Below are 5314 nucleotides of genomic sequence, written 5' to 3' on the forward strand. Positions count from 1 at the left end.
AGCAGTAGATTTAGTCTGAGCAAACTCCAATAGCCTCTTAAAATCAGAGGAAGACTTCTCTTGTTTGAATAAGATTCTTAGATATACTGGACTTCTTGTCTGTTATGTAGCTGTTGTTTAAATAATTATTTGGAAAGAAGAATCAGTTTGTGTCTATGCATCTACTTCAGTTTCAAGGGACAGTTTTTGTTGAGATAATGGAAAAATCCAAATGGGAAAATTTAATAGTGACTTAATTTAAAATTAAAAGACAGAAACCAATAAAACCCAGCATCATGGGTCTTTTCAAATGAGTCAGTTCATCAGGTGGCCAAGGTATTGGAGCTTCAGCTTCAGCATCAGTCCTTCCAATGAATAGTCAGGACTGATTTCCTTTAGGATGGACTGGTTGGATCCCCTTGCAGTCCAAGGGACTCTCAAGTTTGGCATTCACTTTTTTGGGTTATTCATACATGCAGTTTACCAAATAGTTCTGTACATGTTGGTTAAGGTCTTGCTTTATCGTCATTTAAAATTTGGTGAAGCTTCTTCTTGTGAAGAGGGAACACTATAGGGTAGGGGTGGAGAGAAGAGGAGGAGGGAGGGAGGGAGGGGGTCAGAGTGCCGAGTGTAATCTCTGCTATCACTTTATCATCTGTGAACATTAAATTGAATCATTTGTGTCTCAGTTTGCTCATCTGAAAAGTGGTGATAATAATAGGATTTATGATAACCTCATGATGTTTTGTAGGGACTTGAATAAGATAATTACACACTTAGACCAGAGCCTGGCAAATAGTGCTTAATATGTGCTAGCTGTTATATGAATAACTAGTAAATAGTCTTGATAAATGATCAATATAAATGACTATGTAGTATCATCATTTGAATCCTATATAATGTATTTAGGGATTTGCTTACATTTAATTTTGTTCCCCCAAATTTTCTTACTATGGTAGGTCAAATTTTTAGAAGTGAAATTACTGGATATAGGCAAAAAAAAAAAAAAAATTTAATTCTTTACAAAGAGCCAGAGCTGACTGCTTCTGGGAAAGCTGGAAACTGTTTTCATACTGGATAGCATTATGTGGGAGTGCCTGCCTCACTGTACTCTTTCTAAGGCTATCTCATCATATGAACTATTTGCTAATTTATTAAACATATCAATGAAAATGTAACAGATGTTTTCATTTATATGACTTACTTGGTTTTATTTTAACTCTTTATTTTAGCTCTTTATAGACAAAGGTCCCCAACAATTTGACAGTTATTCATGTTCCAACATTTATTTTTAGTTTATTACCTAGATATGTAGTGACATATGTTGGATAGAGAAGTGCTACAATATTTATGTAGTTTCAAATATTCATATTTTCCTTTGTATTTTTAAGGCAATTGTGCCATTACAATTCCCATTGTTTGTTCAAAGAAATTTGCATATTTCTCTTAGATCTCTTTAATAATCTCACAAGTGACATTAGCTTTAATTTCTCTGCAGTTATTTTGGTACATGATGGATGGTGAAACTTTAAGTTAATGTGTTTCTAAATAGCTGATTTTACTTTTAGCTTCCTTAATAACTTTCTCCTATCATGGATCTTCTCACTATTATTTACAATCCCTTGACTATAAACTCTTCTTTTTAGAAGTAGAGCAGTAGGGAGTATTTCTGGGTATGTTTTCTAGTTTCTGTTTTGTAAGGGGTATCCTTTCTCGTATTTCCTCATATTTCTTAAAGTTTTATCATCTGTTTATTCCTCCTGATGAACTTTTGAGTCATCTGCTAAATGTCTAAAAAATCCTATATTAATTGCAATTGCATGTAACTCACACACTGATTTGGAAATAATGTCTTTTTGCAATACTCAGTCTTAAATTCCAGGGACATAGTATCCTATTGCCATACCCTAATAAATCTGTTATTCTTTTTAAAAACGCCCTTGACTCTTAGCTTATGACTTTGCATCACTGAGAAAAGAGAAGGCATCATATAGGACTCCCTCACCTTCCAATACCACACTCACCAGCCCGTCTGCACATAGTGTTTTTTCTTTCAGAAGAGCCCATCACATTCTCTAGGCCCATCAACATTGCTATACAAGTGGTATAATTGCTTTTTTTATGACTAATATTCCATTGTCAAATAAAAAGAGGCCATCAGTGGCCAGATCCTCCGATAGTACTCTTCAGCCAGGCTCTCTCACTTCTCAAAGATACTGGTCTTGGAATTTCCTGCTTCCCTCTGTATCATCTCCCTCCTTACAAGAACATTTACTACAGGTTAAACACATGCTCCAGTATCTCCCATCTTAAAGAGGCTCCCCCTTCCATTTCTCAGAGAATTTCTTAGAGCAAACAGTCTTGAAAGACTTAACTGTACGTATAGCTTCTGATGCTTTTCTACCATTCACGATTCATGCCACCGTAATCAGGCTGCCCCACTCAATCCCTCAGCACTAGAGTAGTGCTTGTCAAACAGTGACAGAGGTGTATGACTTATCTGTCTGACAAAGAAATGACTGTTCATATATTTTATAAAATGTGAATTTTAATACCATTTCTAACGATTACCAATGAGCCTAAAAGGGCATAGAGATTAACAGCTACATTCCATAGAAGATACAATAAATCTTTATAATCTTCATATCTCAGAAAGACTTTAAACAATTTTAAGAATATTTCCAGAATTGCTAAATAGTCAAGATTTAACTCATTAATTTTCAGTTTCCAACTCTGTGTGTGTGTGTGTGTGTGTCCCCATATGACTTTCTGTCTTGAATTGCACATCCTTGTTTACTTGCTTAAATGACCCTGCTCATTACCCCAAACTCTTCTTTTTTCTTTAAATGCTAATACCAGGATGATTGCTTTACAATGTTGTGTTGATTTCTGCCATACATCATCATGAGTCAGCCACAGATTTACACATGTCCCTTCCCTCTTGCCACCTGCCTGCCACCCCATCCCATCCCTCTAGGTTGTCACAGAACACTGGACTGAACTCCCTGGGTCATACAGCAAATTCCCACCGGCTGTCTATTTCACCTGAGGTAATGTATGTTTTAATACTACTCTCTCAACTCGTCCTACCCTCTCCTTCCCCCGCTGTGCTCTATGTCTGCATCTCTATTACTGCCCTACAAATATCAATAGGTTCATCGGTAGCATTTTTCTAGATACCATATATATGTGTCCATATACAACATTTGTTTTTCTCTTTCTGACTTATTTCACTCTGTATAACAGGCTCCAGGTTCATTCGTCTCACTAGTACTGACTCAAATTCCTGTGTATGGCTAATATTTCACTGTATTAATATATATGTACTACACCTTCTTTATCCATTCATGTAGGTTGTTTCCATGTCCTGGCAGTTGTGAATAGTATTGCAATGAACAAAAATTTTGAACACTTCATGAATCTTTTGTCATCCTTGCACGGGGGCCACACTAATTTTTTCTGCGTTTTCCAATTTCAGTATATGTGCTGCCGAAGTAAGCACTTTTCTTCACTTTTAATCAGAATTTAAAGACTCTATATTTTATCGCTTAACAGAATGAAAAATGAGAATAAAATTGGGAATGAAATTGGATTCGTCACAATGGAAAACAGTTCCTTATCAACTTAATGCACTTATCATAAGTGAGCAAGCTCACTACAAGGTACTTACCCAAGTGGATAGCAACTTATGTTTACTCAAAAACCTACATGTGAATATTTAGAATGACTTTTTCCACAAACAACAGAAACTGGAAACAACACGAATGTCCTTTAACTGGTGAATGGATAAACAAATTATGATACACCCATATGACTGAACACTGCTCAGCAAAAAGTGGTAACAGAATAATAGCAGAATTTAGATGAATCTCAAACATATTATGTTAAGTGAAAGGAGCTAGACTCAAAATATCTGAAACCATTCATATAACATGCAGAAAAATATGAAAATAAGAACAACAGTAAACAAATCAGAGAGTTAGCAAGAGTTTGGGTGAGGGTGGGATATGAATACCAAAGGGCAACAGAGAATTTGGGGAGTCAATACAACTTCTCTATCTTGATTTTTGATGGTGGTTATATACTATATATATTTGTCAAAACCGGTACTAAAAATGGTGAGCTTTCCTGTATGAAAATTGTTCCTTAATAAAAATGAAAAAATGTGGGAAATAATAATTGGAGATAAATATATATGAAGTTTTTAATATTCTCCTTTGACAGCCTTATTTAAGTACCAATGGAAAAATTCCCCTGCCATCTCTTGATTTTTGTCAAGAATTTCAATTGTACTATTTTGAAATACAAATATATTTATTATTGGTCAGTTAAAATTAGCAACACATTTCTTGAGTCAGTTTCCGTGTTCACTATTGCTTCCTGTGTTGTAAACATCCCTAGGCATCACACTTTTTCTTGCTGAAATTATTTTATTGGGCATCTTTGGTGGTAAAGTCTTGTGATTCTGTTTGTAGTTTGTTCTCACTCTCTAGTGATACTTTATCTATGCCTAGAGAGAACTCTAAGTGGGGGCAGTTATGTTCCCTCATTGCTTTTGAAGGTGTTTATTTCTTGTCTGATTACTGGCAGTTAAAATTCCACTATCTTCTGTCTGTATCTGTCTTTGTCCGTGGGAAATCTGTCATTTTTTTCTGAGAGCATTTGAAAGATTTTCATTAGCACTAACATTCTCCAACTTCAGTACTGTCTCTATTTCTTTTTGTGGCTCCTGCCCAATATTCACAGATTTTCATACTTTCTCTTCAGATGTTACTGGTGGCAGACAATAATAACACCAAATACACAAACTTATGTAGAAGATACAACAGATCGCCAGAGGTGGCTCAGATGGTAAAGAATGTGCCTGCAGTGCAGGAGACCTGGGTTTGAATCCTGGGTTGGGAAGATCCCCTGGAGAAGGGAACAGCTACCTTCTCTAATATTCTGGCCTGGAGAATTCTGGCTTGGATTGCAATTCCCCTAGGCCTGGGTCACAGAGAGTTGGACACGACTGAGTGACTTTCACACAAAGGTCAATGAAGAGAAGACCTGATAATTACAGACTTCACAGAGCACAGTCATATTGATTTAAATAGTCCATTCTAAGAGGATGATGAGAGAGGCCAGGGCTATGGAGGTGAGAAGCAACATTTCACAGATGCCCTAAAACCCACCTTAAATCTGGGGTAGAGGGCTGGCTGACCATGAAAGGGACCTTTACTTTCTGCTCAGTTCTGTCAGTAATTTGGAAACAGGCCATCAGTGCCTCCCTTAGGTGACATAGAAACCCAGGGCCTCCAAGCTCATTTAGTGAGAGAAGAGTGTAGGGATACAG

The sequence above is a fragment of the Bison bison genome, unplaced genomic scaffold, assembly GCF_000754665.1.
Source record: "Bison bison bison isolate TAMUID 2011002044 unplaced genomic scaffold, Bison_UMD1.0 scf7180017850491, whole genome shotgun sequence".
Lineage (NCBI taxonomy): Eukaryota > Metazoa > Chordata > Mammalia > Artiodactyla > Bovidae > Bison > Bison bison.